The sequence below is a fragment of the Nicotiana tabacum genome, chromosome 14, assembly GCF_000715075.1.
Source record: "Nicotiana tabacum cultivar K326 chromosome 14, ASM71507v2, whole genome shotgun sequence".
Lineage (NCBI taxonomy): Eukaryota > Viridiplantae > Streptophyta > Magnoliopsida > Solanales > Solanaceae > Nicotiana > Nicotiana tabacum.
The window spans coordinates 32031610-32050314 of record NC_134093.1 but is presented as its reverse complement, the minus strand read 5'-3'; the positions used below and the strand labels follow the sequence as shown (position 1 = coordinate 32050314).

The window sequence follows — 18705 nt, the reverse complement described above, 5'->3', positions numbered from 1 at the left end:
TTCAACAATAAAGACAATAAAATTACGTAATATAAATATTGCTAATTAAAAAGCCATAATAATAATAAATATAATCTAAAAGTACTAAGTCATGCTAAAATAAGTAAACTAATAAGGGAGTATAAATTACATGACTAAACGCTAAAGAAAAATAAAAATAGGTTATGCATTTTTATCTAAATCATTGCAAAACAAAAAATAGATATTCAATGTATTGTCATTCCTAGTATTAAATTGAATGTCTTTATTTAACATTAGTATTGATTTAATTTTGGTTTGGGCTTTTGTTAGCATTATTTGAGTTACTAATATTAATGGCTATAAAAATTATTGGAACATTCAAAAGTTCTAAGTCCAAACTTGAAATAATACCTTAAAAGATAAAATTATGAAAACATTTAAGAAATATTTATAAATTACATCACAATAAATATATTTATATATTAAATATATCTAAAATTTCTATATATGTATTGTCTGGTTGGTTTGATTTCGGTTTGACTTTCTTTAGTTAAAATCAAACTAAACTAATTATGGTCGGGTTTTATTTCCAACACCAAACCAAATCAAACCGAACCATAGTCGGATTTTTTTTTCTCGGTTTGGCTCGAATTATCGGGTTGGTGCGGTTTGTTGGTTTTCTTTGTACACCCCTACTTGCAACTCTTTGTGAGGGTGGATCATGCTTGGGTCACCTTGTGGATCATTGGCCCGACATTGCCAAGCTGATGACGTTTCCGCCATCTCATCCAAAATCTCACACGCCTCCGCATAAGACGTAGTCATGAAATTCCCGCTGGCAAGTTGATTCACTACACATTGGTTGGTTGTGTTAATCCCACGATAGAAAGTTTGTTGAATCATATTCTCCGTCATATCGTTGTTGGGACATTCCTTAACCATTATTCTATAGCATTCCCATATCTCGTGTAGTGGTTCATTTGGCTCTTGCTTGAATGCCAAAATCTCATCTCGAAGTGTAGCCATATGCCCCGAAGAGAAGAACTTAGAAATAAACTTTTTCGCCAACTCATCCTAAGTATGAATGGAATGGTTCGGCAATCATTCAACCAATCTAAAGCTTTTTCCCGTAAAGAGAAGGGAAAAAGCCTTAGCCTCAATGCATCCTCGAAAATATTTGTTTGTTTGCTCCCCCAACAAGTATCCACAAACCCCTTCAACCGTTTGTACGCATTTTAAGTTGGAGCACCAGTGAAGAAACTCCGTTGCTCAAGCAAAGTGAGTATCACATTGGTGATTTGAAAGTTGCTCGCGCTAATACGGGGATGAACTATTGCACTTGCATATCCTTCATTGGGTAATATCCGGTGTGGAGCCGCTCATAGGTGGGGATAGAGCGGGGACATTGTCATGAGGCACTCAGCCTCTTCTATTGGCTTGAGGTTCAAGAGGAACCTCATCAACTTGATCATCCTCGACGTCCACATCCCCCAAAGGCAAATTTCCAAGCTCATTGTTCGCCATGGTTGTACCTACGATTTCTCACACAAGTTAGTAACACGGAAGGAAATGAAGATATTAAAAAAAAATAAACCCAACTATATAGCTAACACCATTTTAACTCCCCGACAACGATGCCAAAAATTGATGACATCCACAACACACTTTTATAGGAGATATGATATGGTCGTATGCAATAATAATTACCCAACTATGAGTCGGGGTCGAATCCACTGTGAGTTATGATAGATGTTAGGATTATATATTTGAAGAAAGCAAATGAGTTATCTAACATTGCATTTCCACAACAAGGTTTTGTTTTCTATTTCTACTGTTACTCTAATGAATGCAAGCTAAAATAAATAGATTATAGATAAATGTTTTTGAGGTTTCTCCAACTCGATTAAAGTCCTAGGGTTGTGACCATAACCTAGGTGTTTTCCTAATGGGATAAAGATGTTTATACTTGTTTTATTGATTAGGTATATTATAGCTCTCAACTCCACGTTACCCATTCAATACCTCTTGGCCAGAGAGTGATTTTGCCCAATTTGGCTTTCTTAAGTCCAAATGGGTATCAACCAAAATAATTGATAAGAGCTCAAGTTGGGTTCTTACTATCTCTAGTTTGAACCCTTTAATTAAGTTAATCGCTCAAGTTGGGTTCTTACTATCTCTAGTTTGAACCCTTTAATTAAGTCAATCAATCTCTCTATTAACCCAATTCCTTGTTAGATAAGTTATCCTAGAATAGGTCCCTCTTTCTCAAGTAGAGACCAAGTCAAATAGGCATGAATCAATGTTTGCAACCATTAATTCTAAAATTGAAGAATGAACTAAGCTAAATAATCAACACCCAATCAAAACAAAATATAAAATTAATCACCCATAAGGTTTACACACTAGGGTTGGGTCACAACCCTAGTAAAAATCTAGCTACTCATAATGGGATTTGAAGAAAATAAATATGAAAAGCTAATTAAACTCATAATGGAAGATTAAAATGATGAAATCTGATGTTAAAATACTCAAATAAGCTAAAACTTCCTAAAGTAGCAAAGTGAAACGGCTACAGCAACTTTGTATATTCAAACTTGACCTAATTTTGTGAAACTCGTCTATTTATACAGGGCCAAAAATCATGGATAAAAATGCCCATCGGGAGGTTCTGCGGCCGCACAATTTCATGTGCGGTCCGCAGATTTCTTCAGTTGGCAGGAAGGTGAGTTCTGCGGCCGCACATTTCTGATCTGCGATCGCGAGGCAAGTCCACAAAATAGCACACCTCATTGCTATTTGGTTGCCGCATGGACTTATACACATGGAAAACCACTTTTTCATCACCAACCTGGAATGTAAGTTCTCCAGCTTCAACATCACAAAGAGCCTTCCCCGTAGCAAGGAAAGGTCTTCCAAGAATAATCGGCACCTCATTATCAACCTCACAATCTAGAATGACAAAATCCGACGAAATAATGAATTTATCAACACGAACCAAGACATCTTCAATCACTCCCAAGGGTATCTTCATAATACAATCGACCATTTGCAATCTCATAGAGGTGGGTCTTGGTTGCCCAATCCCCAAAGTCTTGAAAACCGAATAGGGCATCAAATTAATACTTGCCCCAAGATCACAAAGAGCTTTAGCAAACTCGGCACTTCCAGTTGTACAAGGAATCGTGAAAGCACCGGGATCCTCCAACTTAGGAGACATTGAATGCGCAATTGCACTTACTTGATGAGTGACTTTGATCGTTTCAGAATTCATTGACCGCTTCTTTGTCATGAGATCCTTCTTAAACTTGGCATAACCGGGCATTTGTTCCAAATCTTCAGCTAATGGCATATTGATTGAGAGACTCTTCATCATTTGAATGAACTTCTTTAATTGATTCTCACCATTTTGCTTGGGAAGTTTTTGAGGGTAAGGAGGTGGAGGCTTAGGCAATGGTGCCTTACCCTTTTGCACTACCGGCTCTGGTATGTCAATAATATGATTCCTAGACAGGTTTACCTCCTCTTGATTCTCTTCCACACTATCATCAATATCAATTCGGACTTCATCATTAGGTTGCACCTCATTGCTCGAAATCTCTTCTTCTTGCACCACTTGCTCATCATCCACTCGTAGGTGGGGATAGAGTGGGGACATTGTCATGAGGCACTCAGCCTCTTCTATTGGCTTGAGGTTCAAGAGGAACCTCATCAACTTGATCATCCTCGACGTCCACATCCCCCCAAGGCAAATTTTCGAGCTCATTGTTCACCATGGTTGTACCTACGATTCCTCACACAAGTTAGTAACACGGAAGGAAGTGAAGATATTCAAAAAAACAAACCCAAATATATAGCTAACACCGTTTTAACTCCCCGGTAACGATGCCAAAAATTGATGACATCCATAACACACTTTTGTAGGAGATATGATACGGTCGTATTGTAAGGACCCGTAAAAATTTAGACCAAAAACTCGGGGTTTCATGGTGCCAATATAGTTTAGTAGAAGAACGCATTTTTGCGGCCGATTATGCGGCCGCATAATCACTTTGCGGACCGCATAATGGCCGTAGAGTGAGGCAGTAAGTTTGGCCAACTTGAGGTCAGATTTTCGGTCGATTATGCGACCGCATAATCGATATGCGGACCGTATATCAGTCGCATAATTCCTCTTGGGTTTTTACGGAGGGAGTTCTGCGATGCATTATGCGACCGCAGAACGAGTATGCGGACCGCATACTGGTCGCATAACTGGGCCGTAAATTCAGGCCCCTAAGAGCCATTTCTACGGTCACTTTGCGGACCACATAACCATTATGCAGTCGCATATGCGACCGCAGACCTGTGTCGGGGCATCCATTTTCTTAATTTAAAACCCGACCCCCATTCCATTAAAACACCCCCTTTAGTCTATTTTGAGCTCATTTTTCTGATACTATAAAGTGATAAAGTAATCCTCATCAATTATGCTTTAATTCTTACTTGAAACTTTGAAGATTTATCAAGGAAAGCAATCTAGGCCTCCATCCTAGAGGTAAGAATCTATACCCTAGCCCTAAATTTTTGAAACTTAAACTGAAATTAAGTAATTAATAAGAATCTATACTCTAGCACTAAGGGTTGTTTATCTTGCATGCATGTGTGGTAAAAGAGCATGGAAAAGTGAACTAGAACCATGCACGTTTTCCTAATTTTGGGTTCAATTTGTATATTGCTAAAATATATTGAGGTTGCTAAGGGTTCCGGATAATTGTAGAGTCTAAAGAAGCGCAATCGAGCTATGTATGGCTAACTCTCTTCTTTTTAGAATCAAAGTCCTGGTGTCCGAATAATTGGTGTAAGTTCCGACTTGATAATACCAGATTTGTTTGCCTTAGTGTGTTGGGTTGAAAGACTTATGCTCCCTAATTGTTTTAGATGCTTAATATGTCATCGTGCTACTTGAGAACGTTATTATGATTTTTTTCCAAATTCCTTCCCTTATATGTGTAATACCTTATGTGATGGTACCTATCGACATGAATGATGATGTTATTTGAACGGATAAAAAGGGAAAAGACTTGAATTGTAAAATGTTCCCAAGTTCCAAGAACTACTTAATGAATGAGGCTGTTTGTGCCATGTAACGAAAGATGGGAAAGAAATGTGAATTGAGTGAACAATTGAAAGAGGTTATGTCTCAAGTGAGATGGCTTAGCCGATCGGGCCGAGATCGGACGCCATGTTGTACACGTGGTGGCATTTGTGTTGGAATTATTGATTTACATTGTGGATATGGATATGTCTTACTTGAGATGGCTTAGCCGGTCGGGCCGAGACCGGACTCCGTGTAAAAACACGGTGGCATTGTGAGTTGTGGCTTTGGCACTAAAGATTATTAACCTAAAAGATGGAAATATTGAATTGGAAATTATGTAATCCTTACTTGGTGTTTCTTTGTATTTCTGTGAAGTACTTATTGATTGTTGTGACTGCCTTCTCTTTGTTTCACTGTTCATTCTACTAAGATTGGTGTTTGCCTTACATACTAGTACTATTCGACAGTACTAACGTCCCTTTTACCGGGTGCGCTACATCTTTGAATGGATATAGGTGGTTCCATCGCAGATAGTGGTGTTCTCCCTCACACTCATCACAACAGTCTTGGTGAGCCCCATTTCTTACTGGGGTCATGTAGTCCTTCTTTTGTATAAGTTTTCATATTTTGAGGTATAGCCGGGGCCTTGTTGCCGGCATTGTCATATTGCTCTTTTGTACCCTTAGAGGCTCCGTAGACGTTTATGTGGGTCATGTATGTATGTTGGGGTGGTCGTTGGATCGAGTTGTATTTTGGAAACTCAACTATGGCATAATTTATATAAGGAAAAATAAACTAGCAACGTTTATGTATTTATATAACTGATCTCTCTCCTGTTTCACAAATGGTGATGCGATCCCTTTTTGGATTATGAATGAGTCGGGTAGGAAATGTTTAATAGGCTTGCTCAACCGGGTTCACTCATTTGAGTGCCGGTCGCACTCCCCGAGGTTGGGGCGTGACATGTATGTGATAATAATTACCCAACTATGAGTCGGGGTCGAATCCACTGCGAGTTATAATGGGTGTTAGGAGTATATATTTGAAGTAAGAAAATGAGTTATCTAACATTGCATTTCCACAACAAGGTTTTGTTTTCTATTTCTACTATTACTCTAATGAATGCAAGGTAAAGAAAATAGATTGTAGATAAATGTTTTTGAGGTTTCTCCAATTGGATTAAAGGCCTAGGGTTATGACCATAACCTAGGTGTTTTCCTAATGGGATAAAGATATTTATACTTGTTTTGTTGATTGGGTATATTATAGCTCTCAACTCCACGTTACCCATTCAATACCTCTCGGTCGGAGAGTGATTTTGCCCAATTTGGCTTTCTCAAGTCCAAATGGGTATCAACCAAAACAGTTGATAAGAGCTCAAGTTGGGTTCTTACTATCTCTAGTTTGAACCCTTTAATTAAGTTAATCAATCTCTCAATTAACCCAATTCCTTGTTAGATAAGTTATCCTAGAATAGGTCCCTCTTTCTCAAGTAGAGACCAAGTCAAATAGGCATGAATCTATATTTGCAACCATTAATTCTAAAATTGAAGAATGAACTAAGCTAAATAATCCACACCCAATCATAAACAAACATAAAATTAATCACCCATAAGGTTTACACACTAGGGTTGGGTCACAACCCTAGTAAAACTCTAGCTACTCATAATGGGATTTGAAGAAAATAAATATGAAAAGCTAATTAAACTCATAATGAAAGATTAAAATGATGAAATCTGATGTTAAAATACTCAAATAAGCTAAAACTTCCTAAAGTAGCAAAGAGAAACGGCTACAACAGCTTTGTATATTCAAACTTGACCTAATTTTGTGAAACTCGTCTATTTATACATGGCCAAAAATCGTGGATAAAAATCCCCATCGGGAGGTTCTGCGGCCGCACAATTCCATGTGCGGTCCACAGATTTTTTCAGTTGGCAGGAAGGTGAGTTCTGCGGCCGCAAATTTCTGGACTGCAGCCGTGGGGCAATCTTCTGCGACTGCATAATTCTTGTGTGGTCTGCACTTCACAAAGGCTCCTGGACCTGGTCCTTTTGCATACTCTCTGATCTTTGACTCTAAAGCTAGTTCTGTGGCTGCACAATTCATGTGCAATCCGCACATTGCTAAAAGTTTTGTTAGATTTTTCTTCTTGGTTTGCGGCTGCAGAATTCCTTATGCGGACAACACATTTGTGCTTCTGCACCCTTTATTGCCTTGTGCTTCGGAACACTCCTTTTTGAGTCGGATTTCATCTTGGGAGACCAAACTTCCAGCATTCCTGTAATTTGCACAATTTCATTAGTTTCAGGAACATAATTCAATACTTTTGGACTAAAACAAAAGCTAAAAGGTGCTAATAAGTAGTCAAAATCCCCACTTATCATGCATAAGCAGGTCGGTTCTGATGAGTAGTTGTTTGGACATGAACATGTGGTCATTGTGGGTTTAGGTTGTTGTTCGATTGAGGAGGGTTGTATTGTGGTTGAGGGTGGTAATATGGCTGGGTATTATAGACTGGAGCATAAGTGGATGGTGGTGAGTGGTTGTTTGGGGAATAAGAGGTGCTTCCGTGATGTGGGTTGGGTTGGTAGTAAGGGACGACTACTGAGACCTTCTCTTTCTTCTTCTTTCCGCTTCCGATAGACCTTGACTAGATGGCTTTGCTGGCCGTTTGTAGTGCTGCCATGGATTGTACTTTACCAGATTTTATGCCCTCTTCTAAGAAATCTCCCATCTTGACCAACTCGAGGAACTTTTGACCTATCATTCCCATCATATTTTTAAAGTATATTCCCTCCTGGGCTCTGATGAAATACTTAGTTAATTCACTGTCATTCAGTGGAGGTTGTGCCCTGGCAGCCTCTGACCTCCACTGTCCTGTATATTCTTGGAACGACTCAGATGATTGTTTTTGCAGGTTCACCAGTGCGAACCGATCAGGAGTGATCTCTGTATTGAATCAAAAACAATTCATGATGTCCTTCGCCATATCTTAACAAGTGCTTCTCTCGTCAAACTTCTTATAAATAATTTCATTCTTAGCTTCTCGTTCCTCCCCACTCCGACTAACTTGTCACAATACGCACTCAGATGTGCGTGAGGGTCCCCCATCCCATCGAAGATATCGAACTTTGGGGGTTTTTATCCAACTAGCATATCCACATATGGATGAATACACAAATCCTCGTAGTCCAAGCTTTCATTTCCCCGGGCAACTTGGAGACTCTTTATTTGCCTTCTCAACATTTGCAACTGCTCAGATACTGACTCTTCTTCCTTACGCCTGGCTTCTCTATCCACCTCGGCATATTGGTCAATCTCATAAGGCACCCTGACCTTGACAGGTGCTATAAAGGTAGGTTCAGAAAGGGCATATACAGGGGGAACGTACTGCTCATGGGTGGCGGCATATGCCACAAGTATGTACTGGTTAGTGGTGAAAGTGACTCCGTCACAAGGAGGGGTAGTTACATTAGTGGTAATAGGTAGGTTCTGTGATGTCTGAGTGTATTGTGGTACGTAAGGAGTGTGGATAGGGGGACTTGATGGATTAGCAGGGGTCACTGGAGGTATGACTTGAGTGGTGGGAGTTGAAGTTCGGGTGTTGTTGTTTTGGCATAATGTGGAAGGAAAGTAATCTGGAAGTTAATCCAAAGAAGGGAATCTAGGTGGCTGAGGAAGTGTTGTCACGACCAGGTGCGCTAGTTCTCTGATATGCTGTACCTCCTCCCTTAAGGACTCCATTTCCTGGGCCATCCTGGCCACGTGTTCATCATTCCTAATGTTGTCTTTTTCCGTTGATCGCCCCGGGTTGTCGGCTATGACCAGAGCATGTTCAATTGGGTCTTCTGTGGCTGACATCTTTCCCTTTGACCTTAGATTATATGGTGGTTCCGCTAGTTTTGGTCGACACAAACCAACTTTTTTGGGGTAATAATAAAAGAAAAATAAGAAGAAAGAAAAGAAAAGGAACAAGAGTCAGTTTCTTCATTTTTGCGAGTAGGAACTCACACAGAGCAGATAGTTCATGCACACAACTAGCGTGTTCCTAGAATTAGCGGGGAACCTCTCATTGCCGGAGGTGGGCCTAATTTGCAGATTTTTGACAGACATTTAGACTTGACACATTTAGATCCGAAGCAATTTGTTTCATTGATAATTTGGACTGATACAAGTAGGAACAAGGATTGCATCATTGTTTCATAGAACTACATAGGCTTGGACAACTCGCCCTTTTGAAAAGTAAAAGAGAAAACTCGGGTTAAAGGTACAAAGTGGGAAAGAGGGGAAATCAACCAACTCTAATAACCATCCCCTAAGTCATTTCCCATGTCCTTATATTCCTCTGGCTCTTCTTCCAGATCCTCCTCCGGGTCTTCCTCAAACTCCTTCTCATCGTCATTAAATTCAGACTCCTCCCCCGGATCTTCTTCTGGCTTTGTGCTTGATTCTATCTAGATGCACTCCACTACCCTATCATCATCTTTGGCAGGTGGCAAAATGTGGTCAATGGATCCTGGGACCACCTGACGATGCATTGACGTGGTCACAAGATAATGCAGTAGGATCTCATGATAAATCTGCAAAGCAACCACCGTGTCCTCTAACCAGGCTATACACTCTCTGCTTGGGCGGGCCAGTTCTTCTTCTTCTTCTTCGTTAATCCAGATGTAATACTCGGGAGTACACATGAGTTTTGACCTATAGGCATTGTTACCAGGTTATTCCACTCTTCTTGTAGTCTTCTTATCCTGGGAATTAGGATTTGGCTATTGTACTCATCCTCGTATAGCGTTGTCCTTGTCCATAGAGGCACATCTTGGATCATCCTGAATTGTCTGAGGACCCGCAGAGGTGAGTATGGTTGAATGCCTCCAAGTCCGATCAACTCAATGAAGTACTTTTGAGGAGTCCTCAAGATTGCCCTTCCACATAACCAAGAGAGTTTCCAGTTGATCCATTCTCCTGTCAGATTGGTCAGCATTTTCCTCCATTCTTCTTGCCCATGTGGGGAGATCCAGTGTCCCATCCTCTCGTTGTGGTTGCGGATCATGTTGCTGACGCCCATAAAGTAGTCGATGGTGGCCTCTCGCTGGAAGAAATGTTCAGTAGCCTAGATTTGGAGCATCAAGTTACAACCCTTAAAGAAATCATACCCTCGTGTACATGCGAACAAAGCTCTCAGCATCTCAGCTAACACCATCAGAGCCAGAGTAGCTTGAAGATTGCCCCAGAATGTTGCCAGGACCACTGGTAACAGATTGATGTTGATACAGTCCCTTCGCTACTGGAAGACCAATAATCCCAACAGTGCCATTGCGAAAGTGATAGGCATAAGACTCTCCCACATTGCTTGGTCATATTGAAACTCCCCTGAATTCCATTCGTAGCTTTCACGGTGCCCAAATCTATCAAACATCTGGTCGAGACTCACCTATCCGTCCTTAATACTTCTGAGGCTTCTGCTGTTGGCAAGGCGTAAAGCATCCAAGAACTGGTAACCAGGCATAATAACTGGCAATATTGGCTTTCTTTCGTTAAACGGCAGCTCCGTGAAACTTGTGACTTCTTTCAATGTCGGTACCAACTCACAGTCGACAAATTTGAACACTACCTTAGCCGGGTCCCAAAATTCTATCAACAGGCGAGTGAGCCCCCTGTCTTCTCGGATTTCATCAATGCAGTTAATGCCCCCAGGTGCGTCTAAACCTCATCTCCGTATTCCTGACGAATATTCTTCCACCACCGTTTCAACTTATGTGGTGCTCCCATTACCATGCTGATTTTAGGGATATTTTGCTTGATTTCCATTTTCTGAGGTGGGTAAAATAAAGATATTTGGGTAAGTGTTTGCTTTAGATCCTTAAGTGTTTTTTCATGCTTGTTTGTCTTTCCACAGAAGTTATGTCGTTAGGTGCATGACCCGTTAACATTAGGGTGGCCTTCCTAATTGTGTGTCAGTACCAAAGACCGACTCACCAAAGGTTTATGCAGTATAACCTATTTTACTAGAGTAGAGTGTTTCCTACTTTTGAATTAGACTGACGGCTGCGAGAAGTTATGTCAGTTGACCTGACAAAGCCATTCTATGAAACTAGAGAGTATTGAAAAGAAGGTTCAGAGAGGTGTAAAGGACAACCCTCGCGTGCCATTGTGTGTGATAGTATACGGCCAAGACTCGATTGGAAGAAATATGATGACAGTGTGTATAAAGCAGTAACAGACAAAGGTGTAGCAGCAATAAGCATAGTGATCATAAAAGGGCAAATAATTATAAAGAGCAAATAAACAAGTGAGCATGTAATTGAAATTTCAACTATAATCAAAGCAAGGTATAAATAGATCTAGAGGCCAAATTAGTCTAAGTCTGCCAAGGTCAAAACCTAAGTGTGATATCCCCAGCAGAGTCGCCATGTTATTGCACCCTATTTTGAACTAGTCAAGACATGATTCAACTTTTGGTTTCTCTGTTGTTGATGAAAGAGAGTCACCACCTAATATTTAAAGGTATACTTGGGTACCTATTTAATTACTAAGTTATGTTCATTATAGGCCTGCAAACCAGTGAGATTATGGGTAAGGGTTTTTGTTCTTCTAAGGGGAAGGTGTTAGGCACCACTTAAAATTTACCTAAGGTAGCTCCATATGACTTAGACTAATTTTAAGAAATTAGTTATTTATACTATGTTTAATTACTACTAAGGCGCGACTTACTATATATTAGAGGGAGTATATGTAAGATTTATAAGGGAGGTGGGATTAAAAGAGTTATCGAAGGTTAAGAGAGTTCTGAAAATAGTCCATGTTTTAAGGATTGTCATTATTAAGTTATAAAAGTAAGTACTTTGAATAATAGACGCTAGTGTAATTTTAAAAGATGTTTGTAGGAAAGTAATTCTAAATGTACCTTGGTTTGAAAATCTAAATGGAGCGATCTTTGAAAACTCACTTGAGACGGCCGTACCTTATTGCTTTTATGAGAAAATCTGATTTCATTTCCATGTTAGTAAAACTCAGCGATTCTTTTCTGATTTCCTTTTGAAAACGGGCTGTTGTTTTTGATTAGAGGCTTGATCTTCAAAATCTTTAAGAAAAGGTGAGTGTTTAACAAGTTATAATTAGCGGGGGCGAAGATTAATTACTAGCTAATTCCCTTTAATTCCTATATTAGTCAAGGTTTGCCTATGTTTCATGTGATATAAAGTATAAAGATAAAGCACATAATTTAATATATGAGTGTTGAATACATGATAATGAAATACGATAAGACAACAAAGGCATTAGGCGAAAAATAATGAAGCAGTAAACTAGGCTATGGAAATAATGAGCAATAACGAAAGAAGTAAGGGAGAGAGGACTGAACTCTGATGGTTGAGCCTCAATAAGATAGGCCCAACTATTGAGAGGCGTGGCTATAGCGGATTGAACTCTTCAAAGATGGAGCAGTGCTGGTTTGGGCCTGAATTCCTTAGGAACTTAGCAACCCAAATGTATACATGCCCAAAAAAGAAAATAAGGTCATTAGAAGTATATCCCACATTCTCAACACATTCAAAACATATATACCAAGTACATAAGCTAATAATTAGAACGAGAAAAAAATCAATACTGTGGGAAATTATATATTAATGTGATGGTTCTACTTACAAAATAATTCACATTGAAAACCTTTTATTGTCATTAAACATTAAACCCCCAGAGAATTAAATGCGTCAATGAATTAAGGGCTAAGGAGGAAATTCCACTCAAGGTCAACGCTCCTTTTGGATCCCCCGACACTTCAAAGTTCCCAAGGGACTCAAGGCCCAAGGTAATGCTTGTGCCGGGGAGGGAAGCCCAACCTAGAGTCGAACTCCACTCCCAAATACTCTTAAACACTAACAACATATTTCCTTATGGGTTTAAATGCCAATGAGGCCCTTTCAATGCAAACTAAATGCTATAGCATTTCCTACCACAAAATATACTTTCCCTCCTAACATAAGAACATATAGTCCATATTGAATTATCAAACAAACATATATTACATGAATTCTAAAGGCCTGACTTTGAAACATATATAGGTGAAGAACATGTGCATCATAAGCATAATACAAAGGTTTGAACATGAGAGCAGAACAATGTTCCTAGGAAAGGCAAATCTATACAGCAACAACTTAATATATACAAAGATTTTTGGTGAGTGGCAAACCTAGTATGAACTGATGGATTTTGCTTTTAGCACATATATAGGTTGATACTACTATCTTAACACTTTTTAAAGAGAATTAGCAATGAAAATTCAGACAACACAGTCATGACTAATCATTTACTGAGGTTGTCAAAGATATCTAGGACATGATCAAGCCTTTCAATAGGTCTGCAGGTTCATATATCAGAACATAGAATCCCTAAGGATTTCTACAAAGTCATACTCCTAATAATGTTAGCTTCAAACAAATCATCATGTTCAAATAGCATCAGCAAAGGTCCTTATAAGATTTTAGGGATCAGATTTGGTTTTAAATTTAACAGTAGGGAAAGGATTGGAGTGGTTCTGGACAAATTGTGAAATCAGGAGCTAAGTAAGAATTAAACAGGGACATGCAGTATTCAGTTAACTTACTTGAACACTTAAAATGCAGTAATGATCTTATGTAGACAGGGAAACCTTACACATTTATAGAATTGGATTAAGCAAGACATGAGGAAACAATTACAGATAAGGGAAAGATATTGCATTTGAACAGGTTTAACTCAAACTTAAGTCTAGGTTAGTAGATGAATATGAAAATGATCATGCTTCTTTTTTTACAAGTTATCACTTGGTTATAGCAGAGTAACTAGATTCTTTTTAAGGGAAGACAATCCTAAAAGATACAATGCATGCAAGCTTTTTCAAAGATGAATGATAACCCCAAAGTTAAGAGATAGGCGATATGATAACAAGTAAGCATGCAGATGAGGGTGTTGACTATTTAAGAAAACAGTTAAGTTCAGTCTAACCAAATATCTGTCTTTATAACAAAGAGAAGAAACAAGATCATGATCGTGTTATGAGGAAAGATAACTTAGCCGTAACAGATGTGTACAATAGGATTACTGGGAGAAGAGAAGATAGTTTAATTCAAATAGGAGTAGATCAACAGAAGCAACAACACCTAGACAAAGTAAAAGACCGCATTGGCTAATCAGAGCCAGTTTAATAAACATAAGTAGAGAAGAAAACATATAAACACTTAGAGTTCATGCTTAAGGTTAAGAGACAGAGGATATAAGCTTAAACATCTTTAGATTTATCTTAGTTGTGATTATCAAATAACAAGCTCAACTTCAAGACTCACAAACTATAGAGATGCAACATATAGGGATAAAGATTATTGCAGATCAATGAAAATCTATGAAATTCATGCGAAGACATAATAACTTAAACATGTAGACTGTGGAAATTCAGGAATAAGAGATCAGTAGGAATCAATTAATGGTTTAATTAATCCTTGATTAAAGACTCAAGGCAGGACAAATAATCATAAATAGTCATTAAACTTAACAGAACACACGCGTTAACATACTAAATATCATAAAATAACTGTATTACTCAGAATATAGCTAACATATTTGGAGCATTCAAAAGAGGGTGCTGATCTTTTTTGGAGCAGCAGACCAGATGAAGCTCTTTCTCAGTTGCTTAAGACCTCAGAAACCCCAAGTTTGAACTAGAGACAGTTCTCGGCAAATGAAAGAAAAGGAAACAGTAAGAAAACCCATGGCTTTGAATCCTAAATTTCTTAGATGATTGAAACATTTTTGTTTTTCTTCAGTGGTTCGTGATGTTGTCCGTGATAGGTAAGAGCATTGAAGGCTCCTATTTGTAGTACCATTTAAGGATCTAGGGTTTCAACATAATGCAAATTATATAGTGGAAGATGACGATGGGCTGATGATGTGAGCAATATCAGGGAAAATCTAAGGAGACAAAGTGAAATCAGAGTAGAGTGGAGGGAAAAATAGTGAAGATTTTTACCCGAGAAGGGAGATTGATCGTTGAATGCAGATGACCATCAGTTAAACTCTATTGTCCAGATATTACTGAGTTTGAACTCCATGCATGCTTCGATTTGACAAAACACGCAGGAAAATCAAAGATTTGATATTGTGTCTTTGGGTCTAGGGTTTCAAGATTTAGATGCTTGAAATTTGTGATTGAAAGGGAATTTGCAGCAGGATTCATAGACTTCAGGAGGCAAAAGGTAATTTCAAGCTCTGATTTGAATGAACATAGCAGAACCCATATGATTTGAACTTTCATCTTTGAGTCTAGGGTTAAGCTTTGGGAATTTTGAATTTGTGTGATGAAATGGGAATGAAATCAGCGAGATTCGCGGTTAGGGAAGACAAAAAGGATGAATTCATGGTTGATTTGTTGACCTTGCACGAATTTGTGCAAGGTTTTGTGATTGATGGATGTTGGAAGGACGAGAGAAAGAAGAGAGAAAAGGGGGGGGGGGGCAGCATGGTCAATACAGAATGATTAGGGTTTTTGGGGTTGGGATAGTCTGTCTCTAGGGATAAAATGGGCGAGGGAGATTTGGGCTGTTGGATCTTTAGATTAACGGCTCTGATAATTCAAGCTTTAACAATTTAAAATGACAAAATATATGGACCATTGGATCTCTTAGGCATTGACGGTTGAGATGAACCTGAAGATGTGTTCTAAATTAAACAACAAATAAGAGATAAAATGTGGGTCGTTGATCTGATAAATCAATGGTCCAGATTCATTGTGTTTTCTTTGTGAGTGAGAGAGGCGAGTGATGTGGCACGCTCTGATTGGTTTAGGGAGATGGACGCAGATCGCCAACCTGGAATGGAGGGGTCGTTTGGATTGGGTCAGATGAGGGATTGGGCCTTGTATTGGGCCAAAGTTAATTTAAAAAATGGCCATCTTGTGTTTAGTTGGAGATTTGCAATTGTAGCCTTGTGGTCTTCTAACCCTTTTAAAATTAATTTAAACAAACTTAATTATTTTCACTAAAATATAGTAAAATTATAATTACCAAATATACTACTAATTATTATAATTAATTATTTATGAAATACTTTGTCTTCTAAATTATAACACTAATTTTAACATAATAATCTAATTAATAAGAATTTGAGAAATAATTCATTAAGCTAATTACAAAGCATAGATAGTGTATTTTAGAAATTGCCTTAATGATATAAAAAGTAGTAAATATATTTATAATTACATAATGTTAGTACTAGGTTCTAATACTTAATCAATTTTGTAAAATGGGTATTTATTGATAGAAAATACTTTCAAAACATTCATTGTAAATTATTAAGAATAAATAAATTAATTTTAAAAGGGAGGATCAAAATTGGCTGTCAACACAGGGCAACGGGTTTAACTTCTCTGGTGTATGACTCGCTCTTCTTCAAAAGAAGTTATTCCATATGATCCAGAGATGGAAAAGTGTCCGCGACAGTTGAGGAAAGATAAAGAACTCACCGAAAAATTCTTGGGGCAACCTTCAATCCAAGAACACATGGCTAAGAATGGTGATGATGGGGTAGACTTAGCTGCAAGAGAGGAAACACAACATAGAGAACAAGCTGCACGAATATCAGTTGAAGCAGCCCTTAGAGTTGCTGATGAGACTATCAAAGATGATGGGGGTCGAAGATTCAATCTAAATTGATCCCTGGTTGAAGACCAGTTTGAAAATATGGATCCTAGGCTTGGAAGAGCATTAGGTGATTATGCCAGACCAGTCTACAATCAGGGATTGTCAAGTGTCAGACCTCCACCCATAGTAGCAAATAATTTTGGGTTGAAGCAATGCTTGCTTCAAGCCATTCAGAACAACTGTGTCTTTAGAGGGAAGGCGAATGAATATCCTAACACTCACTTGATGGACTTTGAGGAAATCATGAACACCTTCAAGTACAATGAAGTGTCAAAAGATGCAGTCTACTTAACGACATTCCCCTTTTCACTGGAGGATGATGCAAAGCACTGGCTTCGAAGCTTACCAACTAGGTCGATCAGGACATGGGAAGATAAACGTTCCTTGATAAGTACTTCTCAGTTGCAAAAATAGTGAAATTCAAAAGGGAAATCCATAATTTTTGCTAGAAGGACACTGAAACAGTCTTCGAAGCTTGTGAAAGATTCAAGGAGATAGTGAGAAAGTGTCAGCATAATGGAATCAAATTATGGATGCAACTCCAGGACTTTTGGGATGGACTGACACCTTCATCACGACGAACTTTGAGTACTGCAGTTGGAGGTCCTTTAATGAAGAAGACTCCTGAGAAGATTGTTGCAATTGTTGATGAGCTCTCTGAAGATGCTAACCAATGGCCTGTTGAGAGTAATGATAAAAGAAAATCAGCTGGGATTCAATAGGTACTCTAACACATCCGTGCAAGCCCAACTAGACACCATGGCTAGAGAGATAAGAAAGTTAACCTTAGCCAAGGTCCAGAGCCAACCATCATTAGTCTGTGACTTTTGTGGAATGGGTCATCCAACACATGAGTGTCAAGCCTCGACTACAGATGAAGTGGTAAATGCTGTGGGAAGCTTTGACAGAGGCAACTACCAGAGTAATAATAATTTCAATTCCATGGGCTAGAGGCACCCTGAATGTTTGTGGAGTTCACCGAGTGGTACTACGAATGCATGGAAACAAAATAACTCCAGACCCCAAGGACAAGGAGCTCTAGGTTTTCTAAATTAGCAGAGGCAACAGTACCAGCATTAACAGTCCAATCAGCCTAGCATAGAAGATCTAATGAAGGCATTTATCATTAAGATAGATGATAGACTTGAAACTCATGGCACAGCCATCCAGAACTTGGAGAGATAGGTGGGAAAACTTGCGAATCTACTATCTGAGAGGGTCACAGGAACTCTCCTTGATGATACTAAAAGAAATTTAAAAGAAAGAATAAATGCGGTGTCTTTGAGAAGCGGGCACGTATTGAAGGACCCCGTTATAAAACAAAAGGATGAGTTGATTAAAGGACAAATAGAGATTGTGGAGGAGCAAAAAAATAGCAACATTCAAGAAGGCGAAGTCAGGGTAGATGATGGTTTGTAGAAGAAGAAGAAGGATGGGAATTCAATGAATAAGGAGACTGAGGAGAGTGAAAACATGTTTGTTCTACCTTCCACCCAAAAGCAAAGAAGAGAGAAGCTGGAAAACCAGTTTGAGTGTTTTCTAGAAGTGCTCAAGCAGGTGCATGTGAATATACCTTTTACAGAGGTATTTTCATAGATGCCAGCCTATGCTAAGTTTCTGAATGAGATATTGTCTAACAAGCAGAAAGTGGAAGAGACATCGGTTGTCTAGCTCACACAGCATTGAAGTGCCATTCTATAAATTAAGCTCCCTCAAAGTGTGGAGATCCAGGGAATTTTACTATACCTTACTCTTTAGGAAGTACTAAACTAGAAAAATCTTTGTGTAATTCAGGTGCGTCTATTAATCTTATGCCTTTGTCTATTTTCTGGAAATTGGAAGGAAAGATTGGAGAAATCAGATCGATACCTGTATCTTTGCAGCTGGAAGATCAGACCACAATCATACCTGAAGGAATAGTGGAAGATATGCTAGTTTGGGTGGATAAATTTGTGTTCCGTGTGGACTTCCTCGTGGTGAATATGGAAGAGG

General features: G+C 38.8%; 1 non-coding gene across 1 annotated transcript; it reads right to left on the bottom strand.

The window, feature by feature from the left end:
- Window positions 1–17129: 17129 nt before the first annotated feature.
- On the bottom strand, window positions 17130–17236 carry LOC142169310 (small nucleolar RNA R71). The gene has a single exon (XR_012699018.1). It is a non-coding gene; the product is annotated as a small nucleolar RNA R71 (small nucleolar RNA).
- Window positions 17237–18705: the final 1469 nt, after the last annotated feature.